The following is a 15,124-nucleotide window of genomic DNA, read 5'->3' on the forward strand; positions in this document are numbered from 1 at the left end:
ATGGTAAGAACTGGAAACTAAGGGTAAGAGCTACACCCCACACACAGAATTATTGTAAAAAGTAAACGAATTAAAGCATGTAAGTGCTCACGGGCACTTCCCTAGTGGTCCAGTGGGTAAGAATCCGTGCTCCCAATGCAGGGGGCCTGGGTTTGATCCCTCGTCGGGGAACTAGATCCCGCATGCATGCCGCAACTAAGAGTCCGCATGCTGCAACTAAGAATCCACATGCCGCAACTAAAAATCCCGCATGCCACAGTGAAGATCCTGCATGCCGCAACTAAGACCCAGTGCAGCCAAAAAAAAAAAAAAAAAAGCATGTAAGCGCTCAGATAGGGGGCTAACACAGTCTAGGTCAGCTGTTCCAACTGGCTCTTATTTATTACCTCATCCCAGGACCATGTCATGAGCTGATATCAAGAGAAAAATGGGACACTGCCTTTGCCTTCATGAGGGTCATCTTTAGGACCTTCATTAGATGGTCAGATGTTAGATGCTTCCCAGTTATATTTTGAGGACTAATACTATCTCAAAGCCTACCTTTAGGAAATTAAAGAACTTTTTCCCATTCTATATTGGTTTGCAGGGGAGGGTTAGCTCTTTTTAGCAGAGAAGTACGCATGGTATCTTTCTATGTGATTCCTTAACTAGAGAAGTCAGTGCCAAATAAATGAATTTGTTCAACCAATATTTATTAACTTCTACTATGTGTCAGGCAGTGTCTGGGCCCCAGGGACACAGAAGTGAACAAGACAAAAGAAAACAAAATTTCTGTCCTCTTTTTCTCAAGCCTCACTACCTAAAAAGAAGTAAGTGTGTGTGTGTGTGTGTGTGTGTCTAGAGATTTCGGTTAAATTTGAGTTAAGTTCTCATTTTTAAATCTTCCCTTCATATTATAAACACGTTCGCTTCTTCAGTCAACTCAGACTCATTGTACCACGTTGCACAGATATTCAGAGGGCCATAAAGTCCTCTCCTGATTGGCAATAGCCTTAATTCTCTTCACTGCTAGGTTGGTGGTGATTACGTCTGGTGAGTCGCTAAACACAATCTTTCTCACCTGTATGTCTGAATGTCAACATCTCCTTACATCTGAGTAGGTCCTCTGTGTTAAATTCACCTTTTAAAATTCTTCCTCTATTAAATATTCATGGGAATGGCCGGTCTCCATCCTATGAAATAAAAGTAGAAGTTTTAGACTAATTTTCCATTCAATTCCCCCATTCCGGAGACCTCAGAAACAGGTCTGAAAATTATAGGAACCACAAATTTGAAAAGTGTTAGTTTGATATGTCTGAAATTAATGCTTTAATTTATTCACAGAATGTCTTCACACATCGCTGTTCTCTGTAATTTATACCATATACTGTCTACTCAAGTTAATGTGTGAAGCATGGTTAAATTATGCCTAAAAGGGAAGATGAAAACGATCTACAATATGGTGACGGGGAAAGGGTCTAAGGAGGAGTAATGGGGCACAATTGAAATAAGACAGATTGAAATAGAAATCTCAGAATAACTGTCAGGTATCAAAGATGTGCCTAACTGGAATAAGTCCTTCAGAAGAAGACTTTGAAACATTTAGAGCAAGTCTACTGGAAATGGATTAGACAAAGTTCTAGAAAATATTTCTACAAAGAACACTTAATTGTACATGGGGCCCAATAACGTGGGCTATGTAATCTAATGGGCTTTTGTGAGTTTCACATCTTTGGTTTTCAGTCTTTATTTAATCATGTCAAAGAAGGTTTGGGATAAAGATCAAATGAACAAATTCCGTAGAAAGAGAGGCGTCTTTTGTTAATCCGATTTCTTATATTCTTTTCCCCAATGTGTGTAACATGCTGACGGGACTTTCATTCATGTTCTGTTGGCTGGTCAAAGTTTGGTAAAGCCACAGCCATACCTCTGCAGTCTGCAGTCTGTTCTCCACTCCCCTGACAAGAGTGCTTCGGTCTTTTTCTGAAGGAGTCTGGGTGAGAACTGTGAAGGCAGAATGGTCTCTGTGACTCAGTCTTGTTTGATTTTGGAGATTAAATAATACAATGCTAATTACTGTTTGTAAATGTTAGCAATTTGGAGATTACACTCATTAATTCGCTGAAACCCCTATCTATGCACAAAGCACTTGCTTCTAGGTTTTAGGCCCCCAGGAAATACAGATCTGAGAGACTTCTCCTGCCTTCGGTGAGTTTACAGTTTGGTTAGCTGCTAAAATGAGAAAGAGCTGCTGTTTTTACAGGGCTGTCACTTCTAAAACGCTGAATGAGACATAGGAAATGGAATTCAGATGGTGAGTGATTGGGGGCGGGGAGAGAGGAAGTGCCGGAGGAGGCCTCCAGGTTGGTGAGTATGGGTACATTTCCCTCTATGATGCTTAATGGACTTGTTATAGGCTTCTCTGGAGAAACAGAGCCAATAGAAGCGCTATAGATATATAGCTATATATGTACATATACATATAGAATACATATACGTACTGTGAAGATTAATGAAGGGAACTTCACTGAAATGGAGTTGGGAGGCGGAACAGTGATCACACACATACCGCTTGAGGTCAATACAGATGTCAACAGTAAGAGACCTACTTTGTTTCTCCAGCACGAAGTGACACTACTTTAATACGGCCAGTAGGAGGAAGAAAAATTTTCTCTCTGTCTGGCAACAGCTCAGCCAATCAGAGACTGTTACAACTCAGCCAATGAAAAGCCACTATACTTCCAACTCCCAGTTTCCTCCAATGGACTCTTTGCTTGTAACAGCCCCTCCCAACGCTCCCTTCTCCGCTATAAAAAGTTTCCTCTCCTTTATTTTACCAGACTTGCTGGTGGTTCACCGTTGTTGTGTACCCTGAATGCCAATTCTCTGATGCTCCAGTATAAACCCATTTTCCTGGTAAAATAATTGGCTGCTTTATTGTTTTAGGTTAACAGTAGACATACAGATAAAGAGATTTATATGAGGAATTGGCACGTGTGATTAACAAAGGCTGAGAAGTCCCACGAAATGCATCTGCAAACTGGAGACCCGGGAAAATTGGTAGTGTAATTCCAGTCTGAGTCTGAAGGCCTGAGAGCCAAAGGAACTGATGGTGCAAATCCCAGTCCAAGGCCAGGAGAAGGTCAGTGTCCCATCTCAAGAAGGCAGGTAGGAAGCAAAAGGGGCAAATTTCTCCCTCCTCTGCCTTTTTCTATTCAAGGTTCTATTGAAGCCCTCAATGGACTGGATGATGCTCAGCCACATTGGGGAGGGGGATCTACTTTACTGAGTCCACTGATTCAGCTGCTAATCTCATCCAGAAACACCCCCACAGATGTACCCAGAAATAACGTTCAATCTGGGGACCCGATGGCCTAGTCAAGTTGACGCATAAAATTAACCATCATGACTCTGAAGTCATATTTCAGCAGAATAGCATCCTTTCAAACGGAGCGCTGAACGTGCGAAGTCGTTTTTGGACTTCTTCGGAGGAGACATAAACAGCACTGTCATCTGTTACTGCCTGTGCCTTCACTCCGAAGCCGCTTCCCTGTTCCGCTCCTCTTAACATGCTCCGAATGCCTCTTCCTATTTCCCTGATCTGTTCTCAGAGAAGCTCTGCTTTTGCTCGGCCTGAATCTTATCATTGACTCAAACTCACCTGGGAGCCCCCATCCTACTCAGGCAACAGGGGATAGTTGTACGCGCAGGAAGCTGCTTCGTACTCATTACTTTCCATAGCTACTGCTGCCCCTAGACTTGTACGGACTCTGTTCCATCCTTTGCTGGGGGACCAAACGGGCTCATTTCACCTGTGAAATCCTTTGTAGTTAAAACCTTTGCTCAAGAATGCTTTGATGAGATCTGTATCTAGTGGAGGTAATGTAGCAGTGGTTTTTAAAACAGCAAAGCAAAACAAATACATTGTATATCTGCTATGAAACTTGGGTAATTTGGTGATTCTTCTGGTTTTATAATTTGATTATTAGTCATCAAAAATCTATATAGATACATCTATACAATTCTAATAACTTTTACTAATTTAACTGAAATAGTGTATAACTATGTAAAAATATATTCCGTATGTGCTTCTAAAATAATGATTTAGCCCTATGAAGTGACACTGCAATAGTTTCATTTTCTGAAGAATTAGGGTGAAATTTCTTTTTTTTTCCTTCTTTTATGAGAATGATCAGGATTGAAGATAAGAAAGTGAGCATTAGATTAGACTGTATTTATCACTCCAAATGTTCATTTTTCTACTCAATTGTATTAGTGCTTTTCAAGGAAAAAAAAAATCATGGGTTTTTTGAACCCTGGCTGATGACCACCCTCACCCCTCGTAGGTCTTCCGGGTCAGTGCAGTTATATTTCATTGTAGTATCTTTGATGTGCATCATCTGTCAGTCTGGCAATGTAGATTTCCTTCCGATTTTTAAACATTCCTATAAGCTCTTTGCTTTGAAATTCCCAGCTCCCTTTCCTGGAACTGACAAGAGACTTTGAGCTCATCTATGCTTGCTGACAAGTACATTTTCATGTGGCTACCACACCATATATTCTGAGGACAAGCTGACTTGGTCTCTGTCTGTAGGACACCAATAAAACATTCCCAGCTACTTAAGCATCTTAATGCCGCAGACTCCCTCTGTCTGATCTTGACATTTTCAGAGACTGCTTTTTTGATATTTTGATGCTTCAGGTATATTTTCTTGTGGGCAGCTCAAGAGGCAGTATATACCTAGGAATTCCCACTTTTAAGCCTAAGGTTTTCACTCTTGGTTGATTATCATAAATTAGGGTTACCAGATCTAGGTAGCGGCAAACAATCAAACAGAAGCACCCAGTTACATTTGAATTTCACATAAAGAATGAATAATTTCTTAGTATGTCCCCAATATTGACCGGATATACTTATAGTTTATTTAAAAAATCATTCATTCTTTACGTGAAGTCCAAATTTAACTGGGTGGCCTATATTTTATTTGGCAACCCTATCATTAACAGGAATTTCCGTTCTGGCAGCTTCCCTACCCTTCAATCTCCAGAACTTCACCCAGGGTTCAGAGGCCAGAGAGAAGGGGAGGGGATGGGGATGTAGGAGGGTTCTTGGCACTTTCTGGAGTTTTAAACACCATCTTAGGCCTAGAAAAGTGGTGCTCAGATATGCGGTAGAAGGAAGAGGGCTTCAGGAATGAGGTAGCCCCAGACGTGAGATAGCTCCTCCTAGGACTGCTTACCCATCCACTGAAATCAAAACCAATTTAGCCAGCTTCCAGCAGGGCTGCAGCAATATTTATCCGTGAGTCTGTTCCCTGAACCGTCCCCCTGGGCGCTGTGGCCAGGCCGTGTTGTACCTGATGACGTCCTAACAGTATATCTGGTTAAGGTTACCCATCATGCTGTGCAGTGAAACGTAACTCCGCCTGTAAGTTGTCGGTATGACAAGAGAAAAAAATACTTAAGGATTCACAGCCTCGCCGGCTTCTCACCTCAGCAAGCAGAATCCTGTCTTCACCGGCACTGTGTCTCTGGTCCCAGGTTGCCCTGCACCAGGTTAATGGGAGAGGGAGGAAATTAACGGCAGCTGAGGACAGTTCCACTGATCTCAGAAAGTGACCAGAGGAGAAGGGAACAGGTTCAGAAGATGAGAGCGGTAAGGTAGAAAAGGAAGAAGGCGATGTGTGTGTGTGTGTGGAAGGGGGGGATATGAGACAGAGGGGGAGAGGGGAGTTTGGAGGGGAAATGTAGAGAAAGAAGGGAGTCTGGAGGCACTGTTCCTGTGAAGATTTCAGAGAGGAGAAAGAAAGAGAGGATTTTCAAGAAGTTTTGCTGGGGTCGGTAAGATCTGTCCCCCTTTTGGCATTTTCTGAGACACTGTGGTTAATATTTATATTTACCTAATGACCTTTTGCCGTCACAGTGATGTTTCCTTGGGATGTGAATTATCCTAGGGTACACCTACGTACAGCCTAGCTTATGCTACTCATACAAAGTGAAGAGGGAGAAAAGCAGGGCATTAAAGGATCCACCAAATTCTGATCAAACAAATGTTGGGCAGCAAAACTAAAACTAGTGCCTCGTTTATTCCATCTTTATAAGATTCCCTGGGAGCACTAAAACAGTTATTCTCAACAGGAACATCAAAAAATAAATGGACATCATCTTTTCATGTCTTCATGACACTGTGGATTTCCTCTTTACCTCCTTTCCTCCCTTTCCCCTCATATAGATAAATATGTGTGTGACATGATGTGTGACCATGAGACAAACATATTTTTGTCATGCAAAGTAGAACTTACACTCCAAATGAATGGAATTTTTTCCCCCCCGCAGTTGTCAACGACGTGGATGTTGAAATCTTTGCATTTATGCATTATTGCATTGCATTGCATTTGAAAATTGCCTTGTTCAAAAACACTGGGATCTCTGTTTTGGAATTAACCTTCAGAGTTTAAGTCAAATTGTTGTTGTTTTTAAAATTTATTTATTTATTATTTATTTTTGGCTGTGTTGGGTCTTTGTTACACGTGGGCTTTCTCTAGTTGCAGCGAGTGGGAACAACTCTTCGTTGTGGTGTGCGGCCTTCTCATTGCAGTGGCTTCTCTTGTTGTGCGGCACCGGCTCTAGGCGTGTTGGCTACAGTAGCTGTGGTTCACAGGCTCAGTAGCTGTGGCTCGCGGGCTCTAGAGCACAGGCTCAGTAGCTGTGGCGCACGGGCTTAGTTGCTCCGCGGCACGTGGGATCTTCCCGGACCAGGGCTCGAACTCATGTCCCCTGCATTGGCAGGCAGACTCTTAACCACTGTGCCACCAGGGAAGTCCAGGTCAAATTGTTTTGATTGTTCTCAGTAATGGAAAATCTTCATCCTTAAAGATGCATTTGACTTTTGGAAACAGCCAAAGACAATTTGGAACATACTTTGATGGGTAAAGTATATAATCATACCAAGTAACACTTTTGGATAAAAACAAAGTAGCAAAATTAATGACGCTTTTTGTATAGCTCCTCAACTGAAAATAATTATAAAAATAAGTCATTCTAAATTATTTTTGAGCAATGGGTGGAGTTAAATGAAAGTATATTCCCCCACAAAACTATTTAAAAATAGCCGTTTGTTTGGAACTGTGTTTATTCATTTGTTTATTGACCCATGCATTCAAAATTCGTTCAATAAACATGCCTCGTGGACCTACTCAATGTTAGATATTGGTTTTGAGAATACCAAGATGAAAAGACTAGTTCTTGTTCTTAGAAACTTCTAATTCCATTGGAAAATTGATATATAAATGCACAATTAGAGTATACATATCTGAAACCTTTGATGGGTTTTGGAATTCAGAATATTTCACACTTTTGCAAAGATGGGATTTCAGTTACTATGGCTGTGGAACAATTACCCCAAAACTTAGTGCCCTAAAGCAACAAAAATGTTTATTTTTCTCATATGTCTGCATCTTGTGCAGGGCGTGGTGGCACCACCTTGTCTTTGTTCCATTCGGCCAACAGTTGGGGCACCTGAATGCCAAGGGCAGGCAACATCTGAAGGCATCACTCACTCACATATCTGGAGGTTGATGCTGGCTGGTGGTTGAGACCTTAGCTGGGGTTGTGGGCAAGAACACCCACAAGTGGTCTTACCATGTGGCTGGGCTTCCTCACAATATGGCGGCTGGGTTCCAAGGGATTCTGAGAGAGAGGAGAACTGGCAAAGGCATATCACCTTTTATGACTTTGCCTTGGAAGTCAATGGGTGTCATTCACTGCTTTTACTCATCAAGGCCATATTAATATTACTCTTTGTGTTGTTGTTGTTGCAGCAGTACGTGGGCCTCGCACTGTTGTGGCCTCTCCTGTTGCGGAGCACAGGCTCCGGACGCGCAGGCCCAGCGGCCATGGCTCACGGGCCCAGCCGCTCTGCGGCACGTGGGATCCTCCCGGACCGGGGCACGAACCCGTATCCCCTGCGTCGGCAGGCGGACTCTCAACCACTGTGCCGCCAGGGAAGCCCTATTACTCTCATTTTCAAGGGGAGAGGAAATAGACCTCACCTCTTAATGCTCAGTGGAAGTTCTAGAACTTGTGGGATGAGAAATATTGCAGTAGCCATTTTTGGAATGGGCCTCAGGTGCATATGCTACATGTTACATAAGAACACCGGTAGGGTCTGAGGCTTCACTCTAATGAAACTCATTAATAATATTTCTGCAACAAAATTAGTGAATATTCACACAAAGCAGAATCAATTGAGGTTATAAACACAAATAGTTCAGTTTTTGCCATCCAATGAGTTACCAAAAAATGTTTTCATTTTCATAGATTTTTCTGGATTTCAGACTTCCCAGTAAGTGACTTTTGATCTGTAATCTAATTTGTGCTGATGGAGGCTATAGGTATTCATGACACACTGGGAAGAAAAGATTGCAGAAGGACTGGGGGGAGGGCAGTGGTAAGAAATCTTCACAGAAGAGGTAGCTGTAAAAGGAGTTATTTAGGAAGGACCTTCCAAACTAGAGAACCAGTGTATGCAAAGGAATGGAAGTCTGAGAGAACGTGGCGTGTCTGAAGAAAAGTAAAATTTTCAGAATAGCTGAAATATGTACACGAGAGCGTTAGGGGCCAAATCATGAAGAGTCTTGGATGCCATATTACAGAATTTGGATTTTATCTGGTAGAGACAATGTGAATCCGATTAAGGAGTTTTTGTAACTTTTAACTTTATATTGGAGTATAGCCGATTAACAATGTTGTGATAGTTTCAGGTGCGCAGCAAAGCGACTCAGCCAGACGTATACATGTATCCGTTCTCTCCCAGACTCCCCTCCCATCCAGGCTGCCACATGACATTGAGCAGAGTCCCCTGTGCTGCACAGTAGGTCCTTGCTGGTTATCCCGATTAAGGATTTTTTTTGGGGGGTGGGGGGATTCCAGCTTTTTTATTTTTCTCCTTTTACACAAAACAAAGTAGAAAAAATAATACAGGATTAAAACTGTAAAAGTAGTTAATTGGTAGAGCACACATACACACAAAAATCCACATAGGAAGACAAGCTTATTTACAATGAGGAAACACGTGTAAATTATGGTAGTTTGTATACGGAACATTAAAAAAGAAAAGTCAGACATATGCTCCATGGGTGCCACTGTTTACAGCAATATTGAAGGGGAGAAAAAACACTTATTTAGGAACAGATATACCACAAGGTCCTTACAGATTTCCACCACTCCATCTATGGGGACAAAAAGCAGCCAGTGTTACCGTAAAATGAGAATCTTGAGGCTTACTTTAAAGGCTTATTCTGGTCTTGAAAAACTAGTAGGATTTTCTACTGAAATGAATCTTACTAAACACAGGATGAGTTTTGTTCTTTATTGGCTGCTCTTGGAGTGAAGGCCATAGACATGACTCTTAACTTATTATGTACTTTAGTTGCAGTTAGCTGAAAATCTGAAATTAAAAGTATGCTAAAAATCCTAAATACCGTCTTGCGTAAGCCTGCTACTAAAAAGCCTTTAAGGATATACTAAGTTCAAGTTTAAGTACAAGGGAACAAGAGTTCTAAGCCTGTCAGATTCCCCATTTAGGAGGAAGGATCAACGTTTCCAACAAATTGCTAAATTCTGCACAAGGGAGAAGCCAACACATACTAGGCCATGGAATTCGTTTCATTTTCTTCCACGAGGATTCTTCTCCCACAGTATCAAGACAGAATGAGGAATGAATCTTAATTGGTCTTTTCATCAGAAGTGGTAAACTTGGTTTGTATATTCATGAAGCCAGACAGTTGTTTAAGCAGAGTGTGGACGCAGACAGTAGAACCAGCTTCCTGTATCACAGACCACTGACTTGTATCCAGCTAAAGCAAAGATCAACTTGAACAGTTATCCAAGCCACCGTTAACTGTACCAACGGATGAAGTTCACCACTATATTATTTTAAAAGTAAGAGTTCAATTAACCCTGGGTGAGAAAAACCAAGACAGGTGGTAACGATGAATGAGTTGTCCAAATAAGGCCAGCTGATGAGAACACACCCATGCAGACACTGGGCATAAAGCCTTACTTGGCAAGTCAGAATTTCTACTAACTAAGGGCAGAAAGAGGGACAGCCAAGAGCTACTTCTGTAACGTTTTAGTATCCAGACAGCGTAACAGACACTGTCCCCAAGGACAGCGTATACGCCGTTAATCACACTGAATAAAGCAGATGCATTATTCATTTTTCTTTTCTTTTTGCCTGAGAAGCTTGTTTATCTCTCTTTTGGCCGTTCCAATGTACTTCAAAATGATTCCATGTTGGTTCAGCCCAGGAAGCGAGAGTAAGAAAGTCACTGTCAGGCAGGAGAGAAGGAGGTTGTGGACTTGCTGCCCCACCCAAGCAACCGCAGCAAGAGAAATGATCAAGGTCATGAAGTCCATTTTAGGCTTTTCTTCCTTTAGCGTAAAGAGGCGTTTCCACCAGCCCACAGCTCTGCGTCGCGTTTTTACTAGATCGCTGCAAATTTCGTGGAATCTCTGCTGCTGCTCAGTGGTCCGTGTATCGGAGCCAAAAATTCTAGGCGCTAGAATGAGAAGGAGGTGGTCAGCCAAGCACAGAGACATAACAAAACAGGAAACATCTGACAGAACGGATGGATCTAGAGAGTAGATAGTCAGAAACTCCAAAGAAACCACACCCGTGATGGCAGGTGGAAACCAGGCTCTTTCCCATCGGAGGACTTCATCTGCCATCAGCGTCACTTCTCCCCATCCTTGCAGCTGCTCTTCCAGACCTGCAGTCCCTGGGGCCCCAGCAGGTTGGTGCTGTGATTATCTCCTTCCGCCATCGTTCCCGAGGTGCCCCCCCAGCGAGCGCAAGACGCCCCCCAAACTGGCCTTCCTAGAGCCACTCACGACAACCTTAGCGAGAGCAGGATTTTTAAAAATATTTATTTATTCTTAATTTATTTATTTAGGCTGCACCGGGTCTTTGTTGTGGCATGCAGACTTCTTAGTTGCGGCATGCGGGCTCTTAGTTGTGGCATGCAGACTCTTAGTTGTGGCGTGCATGCGGGATCTAGTTCCCTGACCAGGGATCGAACCCCCGCCCCCTGCATTGGGAGCGCAGAGTCTTACCCACTGGACCACCAAGGAAGTCCCTCGATTAAGGATTTTAAGCAGAAGAGGGATGTGATCATATTTGCCCTGAGGAATGATTATTTTGGTGACAGATAGAGTAGATCAAGGGGGATGAGAATGGAATTCACTTAGGAAGCTCTTCAGCAGGCAGCTGGAATTGATGATCGCCTGAAATCAGAGCAAGGACGAACTGTTGCATTTAGCTGCCGTTTCTTTTTGTTCTACTGATCAGAGTAAATCGAGAAAAGCACAATGTGGAGATGGACGTGAGATGTCAGACTGTCCCTTTTCTAATTCAGTTTTGTGTCCAAGTAGTGCATATATCTTCTTTGTGATGTGAAATAGCTTAAGGCATAGAATAAAAACCAATGTGCTCTGTACCCCATCCATTACCCCTGGTCTTGTTCCATCTAGCTCGCATGTTCACTCCTGTAAACGGTTTCTTCTGGGATTTACCTCCATGATCTAAGTAATGTGTTACATCCATTACAAGTAACAGAAAAAAAAAAAACAATTGAAAATGACTTAAATAATAACATTTATTCTCACATAACAAGAAATTCAGATTGGACAAGCTTCACACAGATGCTGTCTGCCTACATCTCAACTGGCTCCTCTCACGATCATAAGATCAAGTCGTTGGTTCCAAGAGTCACATGGAAAAAAAAAATCCAGTGGAAAACGAAGAGAGACTGTTCTTTTTTTTTTTTTGTGGTACGCGGGCCTCTCACTGCCGTGGCCTCTCCCGTTGCGGAGCACAGGCTCCGGACACGGCTCACGGGCCCAGCCGCTCCGCGGCACGCGGGATCCTCCCGGACCGGGGCACGAACCCGTGTCCCCTGCATCGGCAGGCGGACTCCCAACCACTGCGCCACCAGGGAAGCCCGAGAGACTGTTCTTACTGTGAGTTTTTGTTTTCTTTAGTTTATCAGCAAATGAATCTTTATCGAAAGCTCTCCAGCTCCCTTCACCTCCCGCTCCTTCGGCTGATTTGGCACACGTGCTGGATTACCCGTTGTTGACTTGGCCTTGTCACCACCCTTCTCAGGTCTCCTTTGCTCTGAAGAGGAGAAGGCAGGAGCTACATTTGCTAGAATCCCCTTTAGCGTACGGTTCCAGACTAGAGCATGTGGACAGGAGGCGCCCTTGAGTCAGAGTGATGGAGAGGCCGTTATTCTCCGTCTGTTTTAGCCAGAACTGTGAGTGGATGTGATACTCAGAGGAACTTCAAGGTGAGTTTTGAGAGCGCTCTGCTTTTGTGCTTCAAGTTGAGAAGGTGTGATTTATCTGACCACTGCCCCCTTAGGCCTTTTTTCGGGGTAAACCACCAGTTCCCTTATTAGAACCCTTTATATCTCGCCTGCAAAGAGTAGCTTCGGGCTTCCCTGGTGGCGCAGTGGTTGCGAGTCCGCCTGCCGACGCAGGGGACGCGGGTTCGTGCCCCGGTCCGGGAGGATCCCACATGCCGCGGAGCGGCTGGGCCCGTGAACCGTGGCCGCTGAGCCTGCGCGTCCGGAGCCTGTGCTCCGCAACGGGAGAGGCCGCAGCAGTGAGAGGCCCGCGTACCACACAAAAAACAAACGAACAAACAAAAAAAGAGTAGCTCCTAGTTTCCTGACTGAGACATGACCCTTCCTAAACAAATCATTGAAGCAGGGGAAATGAATTACACTGACATAGACAAATCAGGATTTACCCCCAGAGATACATGGGAGGAGGGTGGACATTTTAATAAAATTCCTATTCTACTAACAAAGAAAACCGGAATGGGGAAGGGCCTGTGATTCCAGCATGGAGCCAAATAGTAGTACTGGGAAATTCAGCTCCTGGTAGTGGTGGATTAGCTTGGTTGCACTAACCTTCCCACAGGTGACAATGATAAAATCTGGGTGAAAAATATTAAAAATGAACTCTCTGAAGACTAATTGTCCAAATTCAAGAAAAAGGAGAAGAAATATAGAAGAAAAATAAATAGATCCTCAGAGAGCTGTAGGACAATACCAAGCAGTCTACTCCATGTAACTAGAGTGCCAGGTGGAGTAAAGAGAGAGAAGAGGGAAGAAAAAATATTGAAAGAAATAATGGCTGAAAACCTCCGACTTTATTAGAAACACTAATTTATGGATCCAAGGAGATCAGTGAACCACAAGCAGAAGAAATACAAACAAAACTACACTAGGCCCACGACACACTGCTGAAATCTGAAAAGGAAGGAGCCAGGAGAAAATAAAATCTATACATTACATACAGAGCAACCATAACACAGATGATGGCAGACTTCTCATCTGAAACGATGGAGGCCAGAAGAATGTGATGCACACCCAGATTCCCTCAGTGAAAAACTTGTTGCCCCAGCTGCCCGGAGCGCTGTTAGCAGACAGCCTTCAGTTGTCAGCCTCTTTCAGGCTTTGCCTCAGCTGTTAGAGAGCTGCCTCGCTCAAGGTCATGTCCCTTCCTGGAATGCCTACAGCCAGTGACTGATCAACGCAGGAGTATAAAGAACTGACCGTCTTGGCACAATACAAGACAATCCAAAGAGCCGTCCCTGCTCCAGGTCTCCCACAGAGAGTCAGCTGAGGCTGTTCTAGGGAGTGCATCACAGCCCAACTTTTCCTTTTCGCTACTCTTGCTTCCTTCCCCTTTCCAAGCTTTTGATACCAAGGAAACTCCTTAGTAAACAAACTGCTGGATAAACTCCATTTCAGAGTCTGTCTCCCAGGGAGCCCAACGCTTGACAGCAATTGAATAATGTCCTTAAGTACTGAAATAAATAAAACTGTTAACCCAGAATTTTGTATGTAGCAAAGTTATCTTTCAAAAAATGAAGGCAAATAAGGATATTTTCAGATTGGGACTTCCCTGGCGGTCCAGTCATTAAGACTCTGAACTTCTAATGCAGGGGGAGTGGGTTCGATCCCTGGTTGGGGAACTAAGATCCCACGTGCCGCGCGACGCAGCCAATAAAAAGATATTTTCCGATAAAAGTTGAGACTATGTATCACCAGCAGACGTATATATTTAGTATTTCTTATAGAAGTACTAAAGGGAATTTTTCAAGTGGAAGGGGAATGACACCAGATGGTAACTTGGATTCAGTGGATGCAATAAAGAGCACAGGAAATGGTAAGTATTGGGGTAAACATAAGGGTATGTGCATATTTTCTTTTGTTTTCTTAACTACTTGAAAAGTCATATGACTGCATACTGCAAATTATAACTGTGTTGTTGGGTGTATAATGTAAGTAGGTGTAATAAATATGAGAAAAATGTTACAAGGTTTGGGGGAGTAGTAAATAAAATTATAGTAAAAGAAGGTTGCTATAATTTACGTAAAGTAGTACAATATAAACCCTAAGTAGATTGTGACAAGTTGAAGACATGTACTGAAAACTTCAGAGCAAGTACTAGAAATAATGTAAGCTATATAGCTAAAAAGCCATCAGAGAAATCAAAGTAGAATACTATAAAATGTTCAAATAACCCAAAAGAAGGCAGGAAAAGAGGCACAGAGGAACAATATGACAAATAGAAAACAAATAGCAGAAAGTGTATTAATGATAGTGGGTATTATGTTTCTCCTGGTCAGAAGAGGGAGTTTACAAATATGAAAGCAGGAAACTAGAATGAACCAGTAGCACTGGAATTCATGTGAATCGATGGCTTTCAATATACAGAAGTAAACACATAAATATAATATGTGTATGTATGTACATATATACATGTAAATATGTCCATGAATACACGTGTATGTGTGGATATATATATCCATAGACACACGCACCCATATAATTTCTAGCTCTGATCACAGACAAGGCTCAAAAACATCAACATCCTGATGGCAAGGAGCACATATAAAGGCCTAATCTTGACTTCTGAAAATGATTCTCAACCCAAAGAATCAAGGCTTTTTGAATACATGAATGATCTGAGGACTTGGGTAGGGAATGTACAAAATGAGCCTGGAACATTTTGTGCCAGAAAATAAGTAAATCTCCAAAGAATGGTGGGGACCCATCAAAGGACAGAG

General features: G+C 42.8%; 1 pseudogene; it reads right to left on the minus strand.

Annotated features, from left to right (window-relative positions):
* Nucleotides 1-10,191: 10,191 nt before the first annotated feature.
* LOC131753649 (ADP-ribosylation factor-like protein 6-interacting protein 1 pseudogene) lies at nt 10,192-10,808 on the minus strand (annotated as a pseudogene).
* Nucleotides 10,809-15,124: the final 4,316 nt, after the last annotated feature.

The sequence above is a fragment of the Kogia breviceps genome, chromosome 3, assembly GCF_026419965.1.
Source record: "Kogia breviceps isolate mKogBre1 chromosome 3, mKogBre1 haplotype 1, whole genome shotgun sequence".
In the NCBI taxonomy this organism is placed as follows: Eukaryota; Metazoa; Chordata; class Mammalia; order Artiodactyla; family Physeteridae; genus Kogia; species Kogia breviceps.